This window comes from Cyrtonyx montezumae, unplaced genomic scaffold, assembly GCF_038088225.1.
Source record: "Cyrtonyx montezumae isolate F1298 unplaced genomic scaffold, pur_monq_1.0 scaffold_0, whole genome shotgun sequence".
In the NCBI taxonomy this organism is placed as follows: domain Eukaryota; kingdom Metazoa; phylum Chordata; class Aves; order Galliformes; family Odontophoridae; genus Cyrtonyx; species Cyrtonyx montezumae.
Genome location: NW_027071824.1, coordinates 17274415 through 17299090, shown reverse-complemented (window position 1 = coordinate 17299090; position 24676 = coordinate 17274415). Strand labels below are relative to the sequence as shown.

The 24676-nt window shown below is 45.4% G+C and overlaps 1 protein-coding gene across 1 annotated transcript in view; it reads left to right on the top strand.

The window, feature by feature from the left end:
- The first annotated feature begins 2735 nt into the window (after positions 1-2735).
- The window catches only part of TJAP1 (tight junction associated protein 1), a 35530-nt gene continuing 13589 nt past the window's right edge, over positions 2736-24676 (top strand). Inside the window, exons 1-3 of the mRNA XM_065755774.1 lie at positions 2736-2776; positions 3589-3657; positions 23621-23712. The gene's annotated coding sequence lies outside the window, so the exon portion shown is untranslated. The remainder of the gene's footprint in view (positions 2777-3588; positions 3658-23620; positions 23713-24676) is intronic.

The window sequence follows — 24676 nt, the reverse complement described above, 5'->3', positions numbered from 1 at the left end:
GACTTAAAAGCTTCAAGCTACCAGGAGTCAGGATCCCATGTGGGTGCTTTGCTGCTGTTGTTCTTCATCCCTGCCTTCATCCTTTATCCTGTGTGCCCAGAGATGCTTTGAGAGAAAGCCAGAGGTTCTGAGATTCAAGCCCTGGGGGCAGGATATTGTGTCTGCTTGTCTGTTCGTACAGCACTCAGCACAATTACATCCCAACCACGACGTGTGCCTTTAGGCAGTCCCATAAGACAAACATGGCAGTTTTGGTTAGGTCAGCACAATTCTGTTCTTCAGAGGTTGTTGCTTGTGATCCTGACTGCTGAGTGTTTGTCCATGAACAAATTCTAGGTGTTTTTGGAGAGTCATGTTTTCACGTTAAAATTTAGCCCCACTCTTATGTAGAAGAATTGGTTGAATTCTGTCCTCAGGTATTGCTAGCAGTTTGTTTGTCAATGGGCTCTGTTTCTCTGGTAGATGCATTATCCAGGCATGCTGGTAGGGGGTGTTTGGCCATCCAGTACTGCATCTACAGACATGTTTGGATGTTCCAGGCTGGCTGTACTTTGCTGTACAGAATAGAATGTATACTGAGAATCCCTTCGTTTCCTCCAAGCAGGAGGAAATGGGACTTCACACATTGCACAGGCAGGGACCACTAAAGCGTGTCCCAGTTCATTGTCTTACATGCTTGACCTGGGTTGGCAGTGAATCTGAGGGGACCAAGCCTGCCCTGCTTTCTGGTGAGGAGACATTTATGGTGTCTGCTTCTTCACTGTAGGTACTTCAGAGGGATTTGTCCCTCTGCAGGGTGGCACCTGCCCCTCCAGGGGTTCCTTTTATAAAGTTACAGGGGTCTATATAAAGTTCTGCCACTTGGAAAGTATTCTGAATAGATTCCTCCCTGCACTTCATTAAGGGTCATAAATTCTACTGGTATTTGAGAGAATCTTGAATGTATTTCTAGGACTGTTTACTGAGAGCTTCAGCATCCGACAAAGGCCCCTTAAAATAAAGGGATTATTGGGAGTCAAGTGTTAAATTACCTGATGCTTGTTAATTGAACTTCAGAGGCTTTAGTGACCAACTGGCTCCAGCGGGGAACAAGACTTTGGCATGAATAGTGTTACATAAATGAATATAATGCAACACAATGTCGTGCTTCCGCATCGTGTCACTTGGCTCAGAGCAGTGGTGAGTCCAGCTCACAAGCAATTTGGTTACATGAAAGGGCAGGGCAGATTTGTGTGGAAGCAGAGAGGGAAGGGGATTGGCAGACAAGGGTCTCTGGACTTGGGCAAAGGGTTTTCTTTGTGTTCAGAGCAGGTGACTGGTGCTCAGGCATCCTGAGTTCTGTTTTTGTCTCCCTTTGGCTGTTTGACCTTGGGATCTGATTTTGAGAAAAGCTGAAGTTTATTAGAAGCATTACATGCTGAGGTCATCTGAAAGTCCTGTTCTCTCCATCCCACTGAGTTTATTTCACCTAAACTTGTAAAAAGCTTGGAGATCCTCTCCATAGATCCTCTGTCATAGGGTATCTATGGTTCCATGATTATACTCTAAGAAAGGAAAGGACTCTAATCATTGTTGCCATCAGCATGCACCCATGGAAACCTGAACAGCCCAAAAGTGCAAGCCCTCGGAGTCAGCAAGGCTCTGTGGAAATGGGAAACCTCATCAGCTATGAAAATTTCATCAGCTGGCGCTGCAGAAGCAAGAATCTGGAAGTGAGGAGCAGATGGGCAGCCTGGATTCTTGGAGCCATTGTCCTCCTGCTTGTTATCTGACTCCAGCACAGGGAGAGTTGGGAGAATTTATGGGGACATAAGGATGGAAGGCTTTCTTGAAATATCCCTGGTGACGCGTGGCACGGTGCACGAGGCACTTGCTGGGTGGGCAGCAGACGGTTTTGCGCAGTATTCCCAAGGTCATGAAACAGGGCCCTGCTCAGCACCTGTCCTCTGTTGTGTAAGAGAGGGCACTATGTGTGCAGGGCTTGCAGCACTATGAGTCTTTTACTACCTGAGCACAGACCTGCAGACGTATAACACATGTGAGAATATCATCTCTATAACATCAGGACTTATCTCGGCTGTTCCCATTTCTGCTGGACTTGGCTCAAATAACCCCAAATAAGTTGATGTGGACATCAACTTGGGAGATGTTCGTGAGAGAAACAGTGACAGGGAGAGGACAAAGGGTAAGGCTGCAGGACAGGCCCAGAGGGCAGCGGGCAAAGTACGTGTGTGAGCTCAGAATGGAACAAATGGGACAGTTTGGTTTAAAGTTAAAACATATCAACTTGCTGAATCTTCAAGTGCAGAAAAATGAAGTAGATGAGTTTGACAATAGAAACCAACGTTCGTGATCATAGCTGTGTCCAGATTTGACCTGTTGTTTGCTTTTACTGTCAGCCCCTTTTCTAGAAGAGGCAGGCAGCAGTCCTCAAGACTTGCAGGTGGGTTTTCCCATTCAGCTTTGGCATCTCTCCGGCCCTGCTGGCAGCACTGAGAGCTGAGGCCTCGGGGAGTTTGCCCCCCTCTACCCTGCCCTGTAAGGCCCCATCTGGAGCGTTATGCCCCCCTGCCTAAGCCAGGCAGCACTTGCGCTCTCCCACGCCGCCCCTCTTCTCCGCCGGCCTCGTTTCCGCGCGGCGCGTTGCTGTGGTGACGGAGGGGACGCGCGGTCCCGCCCCTCCCGTGCTGCCCGATGACGCACGGCGCTGCGGCGTGGGGATTCCGCCGGATTACCCGGCGTGCCCCGCGGCAACATGGCGGCCTGAAGTGAGAGCGTGGGGCCGGGCCGAGAGGGGGCAAAGTTTGGGGCGGGCCCGAGGCGAGGTCGAAGCGGGGCCGAACCGGTCGCAAAGTCACGGGGATCCAGGGTGCAGCCGAGCCCGACCGGATCGGAACCGGGACGGGGCTGCGGGGACGGGGAGCTGGGACGGCGACCGGCTGGGGACCGAGCCCTGGCCCTGCCCTCGGGCTTCGCCGGCCTTCCCGGGCCAGGAGGCCGCCGCTTCCTCTATGGGGGCTCTCCCTGCAGGAGAGAGATGGGTGGGCGCAGGATCTGTGCTCGGAGTGCTGGAATGGGAGCTGCGAAGCAGAACGAGTGTGGGCTGGTGTGCGTGTTGTAAAGAATCAGGGCATAATTGGCACGGTCAGAGCTGGGGTGGAGAGAGCAGCACTCACCGTCTGCAGAGCCCGGGGGTCAGGTGGGAAGCTATCTGCCAGCCTGGGTGCCCTCTCGGGTACAAGGGGTGCTCCTTACTGCGGAGTTAGAGAGCTGCCCCTGGAAACGTGGGATGGCTTTAAAGAAAAGATCTAAGCAAACAGTAGTAACCTGCTTCTGGCTCAGAGCTTAAACACGCTGTGTGGTGGACTGTGAAAGATTGAGTGTGGGTGGATTTTTAAATGGGCAGGATAGTGCACTGGGAGGCATCAGGGCATGCAAGTGATGTGCAAGTCTGGCAAGGCTGCAATGACCTAGATCTTAGTGATGCCAGGTGTAGGCTGTCCACTGGAAGAAGTTGTCTATTAAATACAAATACTCTGTGCCAGAGAAAGCTTTTCAGTGGTATTCATCTGTGTTTTACAGATTCAGAGAAAGAACTGGAAGAAGCGTCTACAAGTAGAGGAAGCAACAAATCCTGGTTGAAGCATCAGGCAGCAGGTAAGAAAGCCAGGAATGAGCTGATGCTGAGTTGGACCCTGCTCTTCCCTCTACTTGAATTATTTGAAACTATGGAACCACATACCTGAAAAATTGTCTGCCCCTATGGTGTTCTTTGCATCATGTTAGACTTACGTTGCCTGAATGAAGAGGTCAGGGATGCGAATGAAATGGATGTAACCCTGAAAAATGCAATAAGAGCCCCTGGGAAGGAAAGTTCAATAAAAGATGTGGGCTATTGCCCTTTACGTGCTATTTTGAAAAAATAATCCCCGGAGTCTCTTCTATCAGTGCTGAAGTAGTGATGTACTTTGTGTAATGATGAGAGGTTGGCTGAACCAGTTGCAGTGAAATCCTTTCTGAAGATGTTGCCCTTGCAGTAATTGTGGTGTCACAGTTAAGTAATTCTACTGACCCTCTGTTCTGTTAGGTTATTTTTTCTAGTGCATTGTTTTTTCCACCCATAGTTTAACTGATCCCGTGATGGATGGTACAGGTGTGCTGCTGGCCTCTCAGTCCTCTCCTGAACTCACCGTTGAGGTCCAGTTACAGGGGCAGCTATTTGATACCTAACAGCTTGGTCCTATACATTTTTCATCCCTTTCACTTGTCAAATCACTTTTAATATAATTCCTTTTTTTTTTCCCTATTGCAGTGGTTCTCTGCAGAAAATGCGTGCATCCCAACAATACTTTACATGCAGTACATTTCAGCTTCTGTATGGTAAATCAAAATTGAAGCTCACAGACTCTAGTTCTGGTATCAGAAGCTTTTGGCTCTTAATACCTTGCCAGTCACACAATACTCTTGAAACTGTGGGATTGAATTTCAGAAGGATCAGTAGAGTTCAGAAGTGCAGTCCATGGCCATCTTCATTTTAATATGAAACAGGGCACTGGGTCAGGAGGGGAAGTGTTGCATGCGAGGACCTGTTGTCTCTTCAAACCATCTTTTTGAACCAAAGATGACCTTGCATTCTTCTTCAGTGTTCCAAGTAGCTTGTTGGCTGCTGCTAAGTCACTTGCTTTGCAGCTTTCAAATCTTGAGTTCTTATCTGCCCTGTCCACACAGCCGTGTTGCACAGTATTTGGGGAAAGTAGGAAATAAATTATACCTTCACAATGTGTCCTTTGCAGATTTGACCCTTTTCTTCCCACTGAAAGATAAATGACGTTGAGTTGGACAGTGGGTGTTTTCTGATCAATGTGCTGGTGTGAATGGTACCAGAGATGGCTTGGAGAAAGGGTTTGTTGAAGCCAGTTTGGCATATAAATTGCTCGTTTTTTCAAAACAATAAAAAGTAAAGAAAGTCTAATTATGACTGTATTTTTGTCAGTTTAATGTAGATCTGATGTTTGTTAGTCTTGGTAGCTGATGATTTTTACGAAGGTGAGCTCCTTAACCTGCTAAAAATATCTGTTTTATTGAAAACCAGACTCGGGATTTCTTTGTGTTGGTCACATCTACAGCACAGTCCCAGTAAATAAATATGAAGGTCAGGTCTTAGTGAATTAACCACTCTGTGTCCTTGTGAACAGTTTTTACAGCACAATGTGACAAGATTCATGTAGCTGTGGTTAATAACATCCTGCCTTTCATGGCACTGGCAGAAATGCTGCATCAAGGAGCCTCCAATGAATCTGAATGTGATACTGCTTGAGGGCAGGATTCCTCTGCTAAGAAATGAGAATTGTACTTGTTACCTTTTTGATGTCTCTGTGCTCTTGTGACTGGTATTATCAGGAATGGGAATTTTCGTAATGAGCTGAGCAGATGTCCTTGGCTGTTGGATTTGATTGATCCTTTGCAAGTAAATTTAAGGTCCTGAAGCTCCCCTAACCTGAAAGTTTTGATTGTGGGTGGATATCCCATTTTATTATGGTACCTTGACTGTGGAGAGAATGAGTGCTTCTGGCATTTGTACTAGATCATGCCTCTTAAGTCACTAGGAACTGGATAAATATGGTCCTCTCTGAAACCTATTTTACACAGGACTGCAAAAGAACGACATGTATAATCTGTGTGAATGGGGCTAATACCTTTGGGTGTAAAATTGTCTGTCACACTCCCCTACCAGTTCCTGGACCTGAGGGCTTTTTGTAAGAGTAGATCAGATGGGTCTGTAAGTGAAATAGGAAGAATCTTACTTTTTAAAACTTTAAAACATGTACAGCTGGTTAGAGGAGACTGCTGTACCTGTGATGAGAATGCTAATCTGGGATGTAAGATACATAATTTCTGCCAGAGATTGATTATGTGCATTCAGATAATTACTGATTCTTTCTCTTTGTTCTTGTACTGTAAAAATTAACGCTCATCTTACTAAAGATTTGAGGAAGAGTCCATAAATATCTGTGAGATGCTTGATTAACATGGTGCTGGATGTTTTCGTAAAGTGTACTAAGAAAACAAAAACCTAAAAAAGGAAATAGAAGAAATAGACCTTCTGTGATCCATTGTTCTTCATGTTCTGCAGCATGATTGCTGTGAAGCCTGGCCTTTAAGGCAAGTAAGCATTCTTAATGCATAACCCCCTTTCCTCTCTTCCCAGGAGCTGTTTTCTTTTTTCCACATCTGGTAATGCCTTATCCAGCTGATTGGTTATGACTTATACTCATCTTTTCTCTTTGTTCCCTCTTGATTGTTCTAGACTCGGAAATTGTTCTCTTTGTTGACAGCATGTTCATGTAAGATCTTATTGCAAAATGTGCTCAGGCAGAGAAGGCCGACAGGAGTAGATTGCAGGCTGTGTCTCATGCTTGGAATGACATAAACCACCCTCTGCAGTGTCCTCTTGAGAGCTGTGCTGAGGAAGGAAATGGCGTGGAAGGCCATGTAGGAGTGTGAGAACAGGATTGCAATGGTTGGAATGCAGGATAGGCATCACTTGGGTGGGCTCGGTTTTCCTCTGCTTTTCAGCAGCAGTGGGTGCCAAGTCTGAGGAAGACTGCTGTGCAGAGGTGAAGAAGCTGGAATGTGCTCTTCAGTTGAGGCGAATGCAATTCAGTAAAACTGATAGGCATCAAACTGAATAATGATTTTAAAGTATTTTCACATGATGTCTAATCTGTGCAAATTCACTACCACATAATAGCACTGAGGCTGGGAGCTCAGAAAAGATCAAGCACTTATACAAGTGGAAGTGTTCAGACTTGCTTTAGCCAAAGAGCTTGTTTTAGAAGACATATTTTTCAGACATAACCCAATCTCTAACAGGTAAAGGTTAGTAAAAAGGGCAATGCGTTCTGTAATTGTCCACTGGGACTTCTTGCTCTGTCTTCTAAACTACCTAGTATTGGCCTGTGTCAGAGGTGAGGGATTGAATCACACTTACTATTTAGAATGCCTGCTAACATTTCCTTTTGTGATAACCACATTAAAAAAAAAAAAAAAGGCACTACAGCTGCTATGAGTAGGGCTGATTGTTGAGGATTTTAAGTGAGGCTCTTAGAAAAGTTAGCACTGTCCATAGATGAAGGCTGTCTTATTCATGAATGTGAAGGCATGTAAGTAATGTTTCTTTACTCTTCAGTGATCCGGCAGAGTGAGTTGTGCCTCTTGCCTTTGCTTTCAAGCAAGGCAAGCATGCGGAGTTTGGCCTTTCCACGTTGCAGTTTTATAGTGGACTTTAATCTCAAAAGCGGCTGAGGAGGTGGACTTTAAGGCTATTCAAGTGAGATCCTGTATCTTGTGGCATGAGCTTCAACTTACTGATGTTTGGGAAGACACAGCTTATGTTCTGTGCTCTTGTCCGATTTGCCCTGGGGATCCAGAGCCTCAGCAGTCCTGCTTGGTCACATAGGCATGAATTCAATTTGCTGGGTAGACTAACAGAGGTAAGCGGCAGTTGTACAGCGGTATGTTTAAGAGGTGCTTGTAATGTCTGCCTAAATGCAAGGGGAACTCCTGAAGATAATTGTAGAGAGGGAGGATTTTCAGAGCTAACCCTAAGATCTGCGTGTGGATTCCCTCCTTATGGGCTGCTCTGAAACTGCATGTGCTTTAGGGCACCCTATTGTGGCAGGTGTAAAGAGTTGCTGACTTTCACAGTAGGTGTGTGATACTGAGAGAATAAAGATTAAAAAGTGAAAAGGGTCAGGATTGGGAAATAAGGTTTTCTGCAGAGATGAGACTGGTTTTTAGGTACAGAGGACCCAACCTCCTGCTAGTGGCAAGAGGCAGCAAGTTTAATTTTCTGATTTCTAGGGGTCAGCCAATTCTGACTGAGAGTCTATGGCAGCTGTTGTGTCTTTGGTTGACTTCTGTGTTTGTCCATGCAGTAAAGCTGGCTTTGGCACTGTTGTAGAAATTGTAACTGTGGGTTTTCTTACTCTTATGCTTAAGGACTCAGTTGTCTGGTTGCATTAATGTAACACCCGTTTGTGAATAGTTCTGGAATGAAAAGTGACAGATGAGGTAGTTTCTCTAATATTGAGGAATCATACTTAGGCTCATAAAAGGCCTTAGGCAAATTTTACTTCATAGCATTTGTATCAAGGGAACGTAAGTTATCTTCCCAAGGGAATAATTAGATAATTATTGTGGCAATAAGTTTTTCGGCCATTATTTTAGCATATGCTGCTCAGGGTAACTGAATTCAGACCTGGATATGTCTTGCTGCACAAGCTCTGTGCAATTCCTAGAGGTCTGAAAGATGCCTTGCTTCACTGTCTCCTGAATGAGATTTCATTCTGCAGCTTCCCCGTTCAGTAGCGAGGGCTCTGCTGCTGCCCAATGGGAAGGTTAAAATATTCTCAAGAGGTGACTTGAAATCTGATTAATGTCACATAAGCTAAAAGTGATTGCAGTTAATTCTACTGTTTTGTTGTTTTGTGTTTTATTTATTGTTTTTGTCCCTTGTTTAAGGGTTCTTACCCTTTCCATGTTACTGAATATGATCCATATCCAATGCATGGATACAAATGGGGGAAAAGAAAGCAATGGAATTTAAAGTTGTTTTAATCACCTTTCTTGAGAATGAACTTCAAGTTTGTTTAATTTCTCTGAGCAGAAAACATCTCATGCACTGAAGTATACAAAATATATTTCTTGAACTTCTAGAATTACATTTCTGGGAATGGCTTGTGCTACAGTTACATTAATACTAGGGAATGCAGACTTCACTGAGGATTTTTTCAGCTAGCTGCATTTTCCTAGCAAATTCACTCCATTAGTGAACATGTGCATAGACAGTGAGCCCACTTTTTCCTAGGGCTAGTAAGGAGTGTCATTCTGGGGAAGCTTTTCATGCCAGGTCGGACTGATTCCTGAGGGCAAATCACCCTTTCTGGGCTGTGTAATTTCTGTAGAATCAACTTTAAAGTGTACCTGATCTTTCTTGATTTGATTATGCCTTTGCAATAGGTTTCCAGGTGTATCTGGAATGGCTGTAACAGAGTTCAGTGTCGTCGAAGCTCCAACTGGATAAGGAGAGCTGTATTGCTGCACAACTCCAGAGATGATTTACTGTCCGCCTGACAACTTGCAATATAAACATTAGTCCAAGCATGATCTTGTCCCAGAACCCCGCCTATGCAGGGAGCCAGGAGCCTTCCTGCCACGCGCCATAAATCGTTTACAGTTTGCTCATTCCCGTGCATTTGAAAAACAGCTGTGCATGGAGGATTAGCAGTTTGCAGAAGGCCCGTGCGGGGCTAAATTAGGGTCTCTTGCTCTGGTGGTGAATACCGGTAATGGAATAGCCAGAGTGCTTCTCTGCAGTGGGAGGCAATTTACTCTGGGAAGGGGGGGGATCTGCGCTGGGGGTACAGCAGCCAGGGGAGAGAGTGCTGTATTGCAGTGCTCCATGGGAGCTCGAGTGTCTGACTGGTGGTTGCCCAGCGTGGTGAGGGATCAAAAAATCGTTGTGAGCTGTGGGGAGGGTTATTTTAGTTATATATTTACATATGCAAGCGCACACACACACGTAATAAATATAATTTATCCAAAATGCAAGCGGACTGTTTCTGTCTTTTAGGAGCTGAAGGGCTGTGGAGGTTTTTTCTATGTGTGTGAAGTATGATTTCCCCTTTGTTACCCACCCCAGTAGCAGAATCTGATTCTAGGCAACCATCTGGGGCTTCTCATCTAACTTGCAGCTTTTATGAATTGTTTTACTGTGCCACTTGGATTTATTACAGCTTTGCAATTTCAGCTCCTGGAGTCAGGCTATTGTGTTGTCTGTGCTAATTTAAATTACCTCCAGGAACTTTTAATGACTAACTTGTGTTTATGGTGAAACCTCCCGTTTTTTTCCAAACCCTGAAAGCATGATCTGTTCCATAACTCTAAAAATATTGATGGTGTTACATCAGTGCTGGGTACATTGGAGCCTAAAGTCAGTTGGTGCCTTCAGGTCTTTTTGTAATAAAGAGAATATTCAGATTCTGTGTGCAAATGAAACTAGACAGTGGAGTTTAGATAACCTCCTGCGTGCTGGGTGATGGACCAGCTGCTGAGTAATGATATAAGTAGATCATTTTAGCTGGGTTGGTGTCTCCATCTACAAATCCCTCTTGGGTGGGTTGGGTAAGAATCTGGGTGGAATGTGTCAGTGAGGCACCTCCTTCTGGCTGTGTTGGTCGAATATAAGTGCTTCCAGGCTGTACCAGAAGCATCCATTGGGCAGAGAAAATAGGCTTTGGGTAAGGCAGGGGACTTGTTTCCAAAATGAAAGCTGTTAGAAAGGTTCTTACTGTTTTGCTGAGGCTGCTGCTCAGACATCACTCTGAAATAGGAATATTTTCCTAGAGCCTCCTGTTTTGCTCTCTTGTGTCACTGATTTGGGGAGGGCAGCTGGAAGGGCTCATGCTAGGCTTCCCTGAGCCTAGGAGTTGCCTTCTTTTTGTTTTTCTTATCCATTTTGGTGAGAGGCTGTGCAGTCACTTTGGCTCTCTGTGCCATGCCAGATGGAGGCCAGATAGTACCGAATATGTTTGTGGCTGTTCATGTGGGCTTTTGAGATGTGGAAGGCACCTCCTAATGAGTGGTAGGTCATTTCATGTCAGATTGGCTAAGTTTGCACCAAGCTGGTTCTTGTGGCAATACATATGGACTGTGTATGTTTGGGGATCCCTATTATCTACCTCAGATGCACAGGATTTTCCTCCTCTTTGCTGCCTCCTTGCTGCCCACAAGAAAAGAAATTGCCCATTTCAGGAGAGCTCTTAACCTAGAGATGGAATCAGGTGCTTTGCTCTTGCTTATGTAGGCTTTCTAGATATACATGGTGTTAGGGGTATGGGTACGTGATCATATTGCAAGCTTTCCCTCCTCGTTGCTGTTTTTGATGCAGCTGTTGGAATTTACCTTTCCCTTTTCCTGGGAACTGGTTTGAAGGAATTGCCATCACTCAGAGCAAGAGCTCAATCTACTTGCCTCAAGGCCTTACCCTGTCCAGGTGAGCTCTTTGCCCAGCTTCCGAAGGCAGAAGATTTTGTTGACTTGTGTTACCTGAATCTTCTGGGTTAGATCTGAAAGGAATGGTTCAGGGCAGTGGAAATAGCAACTGGGAGATGCTGGAATAGGGGAGGGAAGGAAAAGATAGAGTTAGCCATACAGTTAGCTTATCCTCCCCGCACCCTTCTTTTTTCTCGTTCCTCACCTGCCCAGCTGTGTAGTAGGTTAGCAGTACGTGTCTATTCTTATTCTTATGAAAGTAGACTTTGTTCTCTGAAGACTGCTAATCATGCCCCATGGGGGTGTAATCAGTTATAAGGTATTTAATACAGTGCAGGTGGGAACAGGCCGCCTGGCTGGGCTGGCAGATTGCAACACTACAATTATAAAGGGCCCCTTTCCCCCACTCACCCGCCCACTGGTGGCAGGGTGAGGGTTGTGCCTTAAAACAGCATTTAGTCTATGAAAAATAAAGGTATAGTGGGGGCGGGGAGAGGAGAGGCTGAGGAGGCAGCTCCTATTCCAGGGACCGGGCAGATGGAATCTCTGTGAGCGCTGCAGCCATGGCCAGTTGCGCTGTCGAGACTTGTGGGCATTTGGGTGCCATCACCTCGAAGTGCATTGCTTGGGGTTGGCCCTTGGCAGCCTGTGGAGCAGCAGGGGGCTTCCGTCCTCTCTACTTTGAGTTTTCTTGTGGTGGTTGGGGTTGGAGAGGAATGGAGCGGTTAGAACTGGAGAAGCCCTTTCTCCAGCATAGGGTGATTTAGACACCTAATCTGTTTGGGTGCTTTTGTACATCCTGCCAGGCTTCTATTTATATCTGTGGATATAAATCTATTGGTAAATATAGCCTTTCATACCTCTTTCTTCCAAGGGCTGTTGCTAGCGCAGCAGCCTGCCTTCTTGGCTTGAAAGGGAATAGATGGCTTGAGGCCTTGAAATTTAATGGGCATGGGAAAGATTGTTGCACTTCAACTGGCCTGGTCTGGTTACTTGGCATCAGCCCATTCCCCTCAGTGAGAGCCCTAAAGTGTACATGTGAAGTGTGGAGCAGCTGGGCCATGGCCTTAGAAACCATGTCTGCTCTGGCAGCTTGCTAGATGTGTTTGTACGTTTCCGGAGCTTGTGGCCATGCTAACTTTTCCCCTTCCAGGTTCCCCAGAGATGATAGGGTTTTAGCCCTTTGTTGGTGCTCTTGGAGTTCACTAGTGTTGTTTTGTGCAGTGACAGCACAGAGCTTCCTCCATGCATGTGCCCTTCACTTCCTGGAACGTGGAGGGGAATTTCTGTTCTGCTGTTCCAGTTTGTGTTGTATAGTTTCTATCCTTTTTTCTTAGGAAATCCTGCTCCTTTCTGGCATTCCTGTGTTTTGCTGAAGTTCAGAACCCTTTAGTAACTGCATTCTTCAGAAAGCTTTTTGGACATCCAGGTGCTGCCTGTGGAAAAAAATGTGGTATTTTTTTCTGACAAGAGCAGGGACCGCTGTATAATAGTGGGATAGGAGGTTCCTTATGCATTGAATTTTTGTACACTTAGTCTTCCTTCTCGTGTTTGTTTAAGTAGCGAGGTGTCAGTGCTGTTGGAGAGTATAATGTACAGTGAAGATCACATCTGTTTCTGTGGGCAGTGAGGACAGGATGTGGAAGTGATTGTATCCCAGAGAAAAGCTGCTTGACTTCAGCTGGGGTGGTTTTCTGGGGGGAGGATAAAGGTTTGGGCATCAGGAGTGCTCGAAGAGGTCCAGTCAGCCTCCTTTCAGCTCTCCCCCTCAGTTCAGCACGGCTTACTGTTGCATTCTTCCCCTTGCCTTGTAGGAAAAGGCAGGGAAATTCCCTTCCCAGGCTACTGTGCAGCACTGTTCCTGCTCTGGAGCTTGCTTCCCAGCTGTGATGGTGGCTCCTCTCCCCACAGTGTTTGTGCCCAGTGGGTACTTCTGCCTTACGCTGTGTCTCTTGCCTGTGGCTTGAAGTCACTTAGAGAGATTGAGAGGGCCCCATGGAAGAGTTTGAGGCCAAAGCCGTTGTTGGGGCCCTGGCAGTAGCAGGGCTGGCGTGCGTGGGGAGCGTGGCGGGTGTCAGCCTGGTGGGTGTGTGGGCTTGCTGCTTGTTTTCCTTCCCTGCCTGGTGAGGAATGCGATGTGTTTGCCTTCCTTGGCCTGTGGTTGCAGCCACATTCCTGCACTGGGAGTCAGCACGGCGCGGCGTGCTGTTTATGCCCCCTGGCTACATGCTTTCAGCTCCACATCAAAGGTGTGTTTGGTGTGTAGCTTGTGCCATTCCTGGCCACACCTGGTGGCCTGCAGGCATGCAGGAGGTGGAGTCTGGCTGTGTTTGCAGATGGCATTCAGGGTTCAGGCTTCTTGCTTTAGGAGAGGCTAGAGCTGAGTCCCTGCTAAACAACCCCAGGAATGCAGCGGGAGAGCTGAGCAGCACAGTCACTCCAGGGGCATGTCCTAGCAGCAATGTTTCCTTTATAGCTGCAGCAAAATAACTCATGCTTGCTTCTCCAAAGAACTGTTTTCCTGGGTGTGTTGTAGAGTTTAATTTACACCACTAAGGCCAATTAAGGTTGGCTTGTCCCCATGCAGCCTGTATGCTCATGTCAGTCAGCAACGATTGAGTGGCTCGTGCCATCAAACTGCGTGCTTAGTACAAACTGTGCATGAGATGTCTTCCTGGACATGGAATAGCCCCAGGACTTAAGCCAGGTAGAAGCACTTCCCCCAGTCAGTGCAGTATATGTTCTTACACAGGTAAGTTGTCACTAAACTCTCCCAGCTCCTGTGAAAACCTTCCACTTTTGACTAGTACTTCAGAGAAAGAGCACTGGAAGCTTGGTGAAGAACTGCACATCAAGATGCAGATGCATTATTTTGGGATCCTTGCCAGGATCTCTAAGAGAAACAGGCACTAAGATGTTTCATGTCCCTGTCTTACAAGCCATCCTAGTCCTGTGTACGGAAGTCTTCTGTTTACCTGGCTCAGGGAAAAAATATTCTTAGTTGGCCTCAATGTGAGGATGGATGCCTTGTGAACGAGGTTTGTGGGAAGAAAAGTGGAACATATTCTGTCTTGAGTAAACCCTGGGCTGTTGGGCTGTTCAGTTCATTAACTAATTCACTTTTATCTTGGAGACTTGCGGTTCCCCTTCTGATAATTTCTAGGAGCCTTAAATTCTCTGAGCAGCCAATTGCTTCCGTGTTAGAATTTGTCTTCTGAAGAAGACTTCCCTACTGCCATCCTTAGTCAGTAACAGGCATGAAAGAACAGACACTTGAAGGTGCTCTGGTTTTATAGCATCGTTTTTGGGTTTTGGCCATGGCTGTAGTCTGTGGATCAGTTGCTGCAGGCTGGTCCATGCTGCTGCTGCTTCTTGAAAAGGAAGTATCACTTTTCAAAGCTGGATCACAGTGATAGATGATTAGGGAGATGCTACTTGTTGCAAAAGACATGATTGTGAAAGGATTGGAAATTTGCATTGGGCTCTCTTCTCCCTGATTTCAAATAAACTTAGAGTTTGATTTCATACCAGTTGCCACTGACTCTGCCTGACTTCTAGGACTCAGGTGTTGGGGAGAAAGTGTATTGCCTGAAACTGTTTTCCTTTGTCTGTTCTGTGGTGCCAAACTCAACAATGTATCCTGTGGCAACATGAAGCGTAACAAAATATAAATAAGCCTAAAACTGGATTATGTGGAAACTTACTGATTGAACATTTAATTGTGTATAATCATTGTGTGTTTCAGCTTTGTCATACAATGTGGGGCTGCAGCTGCAAAAATGAAGGTTTTGGGATTAAATATCCCTTCTGCTACTTTCTGATTGCTGAGAAAGGAGTAAGGATGATTCTTGTGCTGTTTTTTCCTGCCTTTGAGTTTTTATATGATGTGGAGAGAAAGCTGGTTTGACTTCAGTGCTGGCCTTCAGGAGCATGTAAGAATCCAGATCTCTGTGCTTTGATGTCCAGTCCCAAACACCTCTTTACCAGGGAGATTTGCTTCCCTGGCTGGAGCATTAACTTTCACCGAGTAGTTACATCTCCCCCTGGTGGGACAGAGAGCAGGAAGCAGAGCTGTGGTTAGACTGTGGAATAAAGGCTATTGTTCTGATCCTGGGGCACCTGAGCCAACAGCAGATGCGATGTTTCTCCACTTGAGACATTCCTTAGTCCAGAGTCACAGACTCTAGAGCCCAGCTCTTGCAGCTGCATGAAGCTGAAGATGTGAGCCAACAGCTTGCTGTTGGCACTGGACAAACACCTTCTCTTTGCAGCATCTGCCCAGAAATATGCTGGCATTCATCCTTGCCCTTAGATGAGTGGTGACCTACTAGCCCTTTGTGCAGTTTTGTCTGATATCTGACAAAAAAATAAATAAAAAGTACGTGGGATGTGGCAGCTTGCTTTTTTTAAGACACCTGGGACCAACTGTCCTCTTTGCTCAGAGCCCCTTAGAGCATAGATGACCAGAGGTGTCTTTGCTTCCAGTTTGGCTGCTTCTTATTCCCAACTTACTGTCTAAAGAGCTGTGCAAAGCTTACTGATGGGAGAGGCTGTAGAGAGGAGCCCTGTGGCAGTGAAGAACTTTTCTTTGCTGCTAAAAAGATTTCTTTTTTCTATAACCTTGGAATAATTAATGAGCTTATGCTATCCCAAGGGATAACGGTGATATAGACCAGACACTTCAGTTTTACAAGAGAAATACCAGGCAGGGGATGCAGTGCTAGTCTGGACAAGCTGACCTTGTGGTAAAACAGAAGTGCCTGGCCTTTGCTGCAGTTGCCCCTTGGGAGGATTTGTGCTCTTTATTACCTCCTGCTGAAGAACTACATTTGTCATTATTGCTAACACCACTGCTGAAGAATCTAGTTGATGAGAGTGCTAACTGTGCCCTGAGGAGGAGTTGTATCTGAGAGAGAAGAATCAAAGGAGCTGTTTGGACTGTGGTGGGATGTCTGTGGTGGTCCTCCTAAGGGGGAAAGTGAAGCTTGGAGGTGTTACGCAGTATGTACAGAAGGATGATCAGAGCAGCCTCCTTGTGTGCTGTTTGTAGGGTGGAGGTGTGGGTCCCTGCTTCTGCCGTTAGGATCCTGTTGGTATGAGAACTAGATGGAAGCCAGGTGAAGGGGAGAAGGGGCACAGCCAAAGTTGCATGCCTCGTACAGGTCACCCGTGAAAGGTGAGTGGGTGGATCTGTTTGCTTTTCCTAAACTGGATTAAACCGTGTTATGGTTCTGTGACTGAACACTCAGCATAAAATCTTTCAGCAGTTCAGTGTGCTGAAGGCTAAGGAATTCATTCAAAACAAATAAAACAACCTGAAACAGATGAGGCAAACTGAGGCAGATTAACTACGGGACCACACCACAGAAAGGAGAGAAGATGCTCCAGGGTTACATTCTGCTTCAGGAACCATGCTGCTCTATTGTTTACAGAATTAAGACAAGTTTTGTGCCTGTTCCTGCCCTTGGCTCTGGCTCTGTGTCTGCTAGGCCCAAAGCATGTTTTTGAAAGCAGCCTCCTTTCCATGTTCATGTGTCATGGCCTGTTGAGACTACTGCTGCCAGCATGTAGGTGTGGGTGCACTCCAAATCACACCAGGCTGCAGAGGCTAAGTGGAAATTGGTGGGGAGTCCTTGCTGCAGTTTCTAGGCTGTGACTTGGGTGAGGTGGGAGATATCCATGCCTGACAGGAAACATGCTTTGTAAGGTGTTGGCAGCACCATCACTCCTAACTTCTGGGGAGGGAAAGTGACAGGATAGGAGCAGGCTGTGAACTGCTTCCTCTTTTCTTGCTTTGGTTAGGTAGTTTTATTGCCCCACCACCTCTTCTGTTCCTCTCAATGCTACGCTGCTTTTCACTGCCAACTCATAAAGAGCTATTGCTTACTGCTGGTAAAGTGAGGACCAGGCTGACTGGTTGAAGAGCAACATACTGGTGTCCTTGCATAGTGCTGGGGTCTGTAATTTTACTTCATTGTGCTGACTGCTGCCTACATTCAGTGCTGCAGAGATCATAAAATATTTGTGCTAGATTTTCTCTGATAAATAGCACAAAGGATGGCTCAGGTTTCCATGGCAATGCGTCTGAATATGCTTCTGTGTCACTGAAGAAAGGGACTTTCAGTTGACTAAGGTTTAAAGGGTTTCCCTGAGAAAGGGGGGATGGTGGTGAGACTGCACATTAGGTGTTAGTCTGCCCTTGGATAGTACCTCTGCACCTGATGTATAATCTGGAGAAAGAGGGAGCTGACCTTTGGCTAATGGCAAAGATGGACTGTGTCATGCAAACTACAGCTGGACTCCTGGCTGTGCTTAACTGTTCAGCTACAGATGCAGCTGCATGATCACACAACAGTTAAGCCTGTACCATTCTCTGCCTCTCACATCTGACCATCTGCTAGGCAAAAGCTAATTAAACCAGAATGATTCTTGCTGGGATTAAACCCTAGCAGCAGAGAAAACCGAGAATAGTACAAATATTGTTCTCCCACTACTCGATCAGGATTACTGCTTTATTTGTATTTGTAAAGACTATTCAACTCACTGCTGTCAGGTAGGTGTTTAGCTCTTGCAGGCTTTCCTTCTTTCTACCCTAGATCACTTCTGGCTTAGGTGGAAGAAACAGGGCTTTGTCATGCTGAGTTTTCTTACATTTCCTTTTTATGATAGCTGAGGATGTTCTCCTTTTTGGAAAACAAAATTTGGATAGATTTTCATGCAAATACAGTGTACAAGGCTCTTTTCTCTCCCAGTGCCTCAGTTTCTTCTTAATGGAAATTTCTGCTGTCCTTTCTCAGTGAATGCAAGTGCGGTGAGTATGAATCCCAGTTTTAGTACTGGGACCACGGAACCTCTTAGCTGCTGGAAGCTACTGGTGTGAATCTGAGATTCAAGACCAAGTAGTTTATTGTGAAAATGTTCCTGCAGCCCTTTGAGGGTTGAAATTTAAATCTCGTAAAATAAAAAGTGTGAAAGAGTGGTTCCCTTAGTAACTGAACTCTCATATGTACCCACAGCCCATGGTGCCATGTGATTGGGGTTCAAAATAGCTCTTAAAAAAAATCAGATGAAGTGGCCTTACAATTGTGATTTTGATGCTTCTCCTGGTACTGAGCAGAAGTGACAGCTCACTCTGTTGCTGAGAGTGATGACACAATTATTTTGATGAGAGATACAGTTCCCTACAAGGTGCTTGGAGTATTTTCCCTGACTTGTTTCTGTGCTGAACAGGGAAAGCTTGTTGCACTGAAGAGTAAGTGAGCTCTGCAGAGGTAGCTCCGCGGTGGCATGGGAAGGCAGAGGTGAAAGAACTGCTGCAGTGGGTGTGAGGAAGGATGGAGTGAGTTGGGAGACCACATGGGATAAGCAAGTCGAAATTCAAGTGAGAACACCAAAAGAATGAAGAGGAGCTGTTTTGGTTAATTGAGAAAGCAAATAAATAAATAAATAAAAGACTGATGGATAGAAATTGCTAGAATTTAATTTTGACAAACTTGTTTCAAGGGGGAATGCTGTGGGAACCGGGGAGATCAGAGGCAATTTTAGAGTGTGAATTCTCAGCACGTCGTGGCTGTGACTTCAAACTTGTCATCTGTATGTGATGACTAGGCTCTTAGAAACAATATCTGCTTTCATGGGAGATGGGCAGTTGTAAGGCCATGCCTGGGGCATTTAGCTAACATGCTCAGACTCCACTCTCTGGTTGCTCAGATAAGATGTTGGTGAGCCATTCCCTTAGGAATGAAAGCGTGGAGAACATTCCTTTCTCTGTGTCCAAACGGGTCCAGGTATGTTGGACATCAGCAAGCAAAAGCTGTGTGGGTGCGTGGAAAGCAGGGTACAGCGCAAATGCTTGTTATCACACTTCCCCTCTTGCTTGGGGGGAGTGGAGAAAATGTCATGCCATGCAGGTCTCAGCTTTATGATGATATTCAGTTGGCACTGGAGTAGTAAAAACCTTCTAGTCGTATCAATGTCAGTAACTTCAATACCTTAATATGTGATGTGATTAGCTTACACTGATTCTAAAGGAGATGCTACTCCACTACCAAGCAAACACAAAACCTTCTTTGGAAGCAGGAGAGGACAAAAAGGGTTAACTTCAATATTGTTAAGGATTATGCCTGTGCAGGGAAGTTGTACTGATTTAGCTTAATCAGATTAGAAACAGTTGTGATTATATTAGCGCAGCATTCTTGTATAGGCATCCTTAATTTAGTTTGTCTTGTATCTATCTATTTAACTTAAGTTGATTCTACACAAAGTGCTCTCAAACAGAATTAAAAACATTTACCCAGGAGGGTTATACCATTTTACATTATTTTCTAACTCAATTTAATTTAGTGCTGTGTGTACGTAGACAAGACCTTGGGGAAAAAGCTGATCCTTTTTATTACTTGCTGAACAGTATGTCATGTTTGGCTGCAGCCATGTGATTGTGGAATGAAAGAGCCCGTTGTGGTGCACAGTGGTGGAGGATGGGCACGCTGATCATTGCAAACAATTGTACAGCTTGGTCGTTCTCAGCCATCGTGTGTGATTGTAGATTGTTCCTCCTTGTAGAGTGAGGCTTTCTTGGCTAGTACAGGTGTGAGACCCCTGGAGCACTGTCTTGAGGTTGTTCCTTGGCCTACTGATAAATTAGATGCTGCTTCCCTGACACTCCAGTATGCACGTGTGAATGGTGACTTCGGCTCCTACAAAACTCGCAGTGATGGAAGAAGCCATTCTGTCAGCGCTGCGGTTGTTAGTTAACTTTTGTGTTGGAAGATGTTCATCTAGTTGATACACTTTCTGTTTTCTCCTGGTAGCTAAAGGTTCTGTGACAACAAAACGAGTGCTCCACAAACCCAACTGTACAGGTAATATTTCAGAATGACGTTGACTGCTGTAAACAGCTGTTGTGCTTTCTGACATTTACTTTTGCCGCCACCTGCAAGCCTCAGGGCTGAGCTTAAAGTCTCTGCAACCTTGCAGATGCTTTCTAGGTTGGGTTATTGCAACAAACTTGCCCATCTGTCCTCTGTTAATTATGCAGATGATGTGCTGTGCTCCACTGTCAGTCTGTGTGGATACTGCACAGTGTGTTAGCCATCTGTGCATTACTGCAGCTCGTTGGTGGAGGATATGCTCTGGAGTGCAAATTTAGGCAAGCATGTAGGTTGTAGTACTGGTGCATTCCTCTAGTATTGCTGTATTTTCTGCTAGAGGTGACTTGCAGTCCTTGTAGTTGAGAAATTGGAGGCTATAGCCTTCCATAAGTTATAAAATCATGGGCTGAAACAAGAGGACTGTTGATAATAATTGCTGAGATGGGACTTAGGGAATACTTACAGGTGCTGAGAAGGCCACTTTTCAGTGGCTGAAAAGCTTAAGTTGTTCCTAGTTTGTCTGAATCTAATCTAATGTTCTTTCATTATGTACTGTTGGAAGGTAATGGTTTCTCCTTCTCTTCCTCTCCTACACAGTGCAGGAACTGGCAGGAGTTCTCAGAAGGGGTTTCCTACATGTGGATGGATATTCTAGAGAAATGTTCACCTGCTCCCTCTCTTCAGATGTTTGCTCACTGTAGCCATTCTCTAGCTTGTGTTTGGGAGGGAAGATGTATGGCCGTGTCTCATCAATTTCCCTCGTGTTCTCCCAGTTTCAGATACATAAATATTGTTTGGACATCAAGAGTCGCTTTTACTAGCTGGACCCATTTTCAGGAACTTTGAGAGTTTTCCTAATCTCTTAGTAGTTTCCAAATGGCCTGGTTTACATCTCCTTAGATATCTAAGAAATAGATGTTGCATGAGAAGTCTTCCTGTGGAAGATCTTAAAAGAACACAGGTGAGAAGACAGAGTTGGACACAAAATCTAAAGTGGGAAGACAGCAAGGCTCTGGAAGTTTGCAGCCTAAACCACCGTGTGAGAATCAAAAGGGTCATTAAGCAAACTAAAGGAAACACTGAGCAAACCAAACAGGCTTTTGGTCTGTCAACGTTTCTGACTGAGAAGATGTTGGTACCTCTTTCTGTAGCTGTTGGTGCTAAAGGTAACTTGGCAGGCTAATTCTCGTGCAATTTCATATGTGTCCATTAAAGGTGGTTCTATGCTCTTATATGGATTAGAAAGCTAGCGTTCATTTCCTGGTCAGAATCTCCCCTGGGTATTTTTGTTCTCCATTAGCATTCCTTCTGGGGATTGTATTCGAGTCTTTTGCTTCCTGTCCTGTTCCTGTTCAGATGTTAATCAGCTGTTGTGTTCTATTCCAGTTACATGTGAGAGATGTTAGTGTTTCTGATCCGTTCTGGCTTTTATAAAAGGGTTAGGGAAACTAAGCTGTTCTTAGCACAGTGACTAGATAATAATCCATACTTAAGGATAGGGAGCCCAGCTGAGTTGGGAAGGTGGGGATCTTTGTATTGTGGACAGAGGGAGTGGGACTGTAAGAGAAGTGATTCTGACAACTTGTAAGAGATTTTCACAGGGTGCATGTATGTGACAGACACATGATATGTCCTGTTCATTGTATTTATATTCAGCAAGAACTAAGCAAGACTGTAGGGTCTGTGGATTTCCTTTGGAAATATGCTAGGTGTTAGGCAGGCCTGATGTACAACAGCAAGCCTGGCACCTTTCTTTTGCTATCTCTTGAAGTTGCTCCCATACAAAGAACAGAGATTTCTGCTTAATAGTCAAGGTTAATTGGTATGAAAAAGTGGAAATGAGCAATAATCCTTCTGAAACTCAATTTTAATCTAAGGGACACTTTAATGCTGTTACTCAGATATAAATCGTGAACATTAACATGCAAGTAGAACTGAGATGCAAGTCTCGGCACTGGGAGCTGTCATCTTTATTTTAAACTAAAAGCCTCAAAGTAACCAGCAGCAGAATGAAACTGAACATATTTTTAATTGAAATTCCTTCTCTGAATGAAAGGATCTCATTAAATGTTAAAGTATCCTTTAATAACCTTGTAGTCCTTTTCCATTGTGCTTGGCATGAGCAGACTACAGAAGCTGCTTCTTAACTTCAGTCAGCTTGTTCTTCTGTCCTCGACAAGATCTCTTGGTGCAGTTTCTACATCCCCATCTCTCTGATTAGTAGTCTTGATCAGGCTTACTGCAGCAGCTCCTTGTGTAATCTCATGGGGGCTGAGGTTGGCTCTGTCTATAAGCACAGGAAGACAAGTGACGAATCTATTGCTTTCCATGAGGGTAGCAAGGAGAAATTGCTGCCTCCTAATTCTTGCCAATGTCCACTGTTAGATCTGGTATTTAAGCTATAGGCTGGGTTAAACAGGAGCTATAGGTTCCCGATGGTAAATTCCGTATTCCTCAAACCATGTAGGGGATGTGGCTGCTCTGTGAATGAATTTTATGTGGAGGGGTGCTGTCTGATAGAAACAACTATAGCCAAGCATGTGTGTGCAGCTGCAGTCAGTCACTGTACCCTGTCTCAGTGAAGAGGAGACGTTGTTTGGGTTTTTTTTTGTATCTTTGTGAGGGGATGGAGGAATCATCAGCTTTTGGCAGCAGGAAAGTAAATCGTTAGGTTTCCCCTGCAGTCTTCTGACCCTGTTCATGTCTGCTTTCCTTGAAGACATGACTATTGCTGATGGGTGTAAGCCCAAGCCTGGTAGCTCTCAGTGAACTGTTCCAGTGAAGCTATATCTGTCAGTGAGCTCAGAAATGAGTCAGGAGTTATTGTGGGTAGGAGCTAGAAGAGTAGAATTGGAGCTTCTGCAGATAATAGCCTGCTAGAAGGAGAACTGTAAATGCTAAGGGACATTTTTGGGTAAGGTGGATAAGGCAGATAAAAGGGACCAAGAAGTGAAGTTTCCTCTTGTATTACAGTGCTAATTAGTACAGTGCTAATTAGAATAGCAAAGTCTGGGCTCAAGTCTGCTGCTGTAGCTTCACACTAAAGCTAAGTTCTTCCTGGGTACAACAGAATGTGGACTTGTAAGCAAGCTTCTTCAGAGAGGCTTGTGAATAGTTTGAGTGTAGAGCAGAATTAGCGCTTTCTTCTGTTTTTAGGCATTGCCTATGTCCATTCCTACTTAGAATCACAAGGTCCATTGATCTGCAGAGAGTGTCTGTTGGTCTCTGAATGGCGTATCAGGGAATTGAGCCACCTTGGATGCAGAGGATGCCTGGAGGGGACATAACTGGGCAGTTAGTTGCAGTGAAGTCTGCAGAACAAAGGTTGGTTCTACTTGGGGCAGAATAACAGAAGTTGGATTCCTGATACTGGTCAGGAACACAGGTGGGGAAGCAGTGACCCCTGGAGTCATCTGGAAAAACCAGCTGCCTCTTGCAGGCCGGTTATTCTGCACAAGCAATCCTGCTCAGTGGAGGGATGGTTAAAAAACTGCATCCCAGAAAGGGAAGGTCAAGACAAGGAGCTTCTTTCACACTAGAGTCTCCTGTAACTAGATAGTAACCTGATGGTGCAGCAGTTTGCTTCTAACTCCTGCCCTGGCACCTAGCTGTGGGTTGCTCTGCGCGTGCCTGGCAGTTTCCTATGTGTTGTGCTGATAGGTGACTGACACTAAGTTTCCTTTCTCATGTTTCAGGAGCTGTTGGCCAGATGCTGCTGGATGCTGACGGGGGAAAGCTGATTCGGAGACAAGCAGTCAGAAATGTTTGGACACGTCATTTTGGATCTGTAAGTCCTTGTTTGAGGGAAAGTTGCCTGGAGGCAGTGTGGATATTTGAGTGACTGGAAATTCTGAGATAGTGCAGGTAGGTTTCCAATCTGGTATCTCTTCCAGGTAGGTGAGGATGAAATGGCAGGTAGTTTAGTTGCTGAGTATTGGGTAGGAAGTGGGACAGTCCTGCTTGAACCTGAGGAATTGTGTGATGAGAGACAGTGAGGCCTTTAATGTGTTTGTTCTGAGTACCACTGTGATGGAAACATGGGGATCCATGGGAACAACTGTTCCTGGAAGCCTCTGTTCATCTGCCAATCTGACTTCTAGCTGCTTCTGGGAGCTGGGGGAAAAGCAGTTTCAAATTGCAATAACCTGGTCCTTCCTGGAGTTAATGCTTTCTCTTTCTCTCTCTCTCACTTTCACACTGTATTTTACAGCTTTCTCCTGCAGATCAGTTATGCTGTTGTGAAGCTGTTCTTAACTTTACTAGTCGAGACCCGACAATACCATTGCAGTAAGGAAGGGGGCTAGACAGCTTGTTGGGTCAGGGCCAGCACCAGGGCACCTTTCAGTTTGTTTTGGCAGAGCTTGAGCTTGCATGATCCTGGTTGCCTGCCTGTTCCATTCAGCTTCCATCTGGCTCTCCCCATATGTATACAATTACTCCACACCCTTCACTTCTGTCCCTCCTCCCAGGGCTTGGTGCCATGGATAGGGGAAAAAGCAGCGCAACAGTAGAAGTGCATCAAGGAAGGAAAGATTCCTCTGCAGTCTCTCTCATGCCAGTGACAGGGTGATAGCCATAGGGCTAAGCACTCAGAGCTGTCTCCTGGATCAATCCTTTTCTCTCCAGGTAGTGATGGATGCCCTGAGCTTTGAATGCAGAAGATCCTTCCTGAACTTGTGTTAAATCCTGGGTTGGTTGGGCATTATTTCACAGAAGCCTTTTTGCACCAAGGTAGAACATGACACACTGCT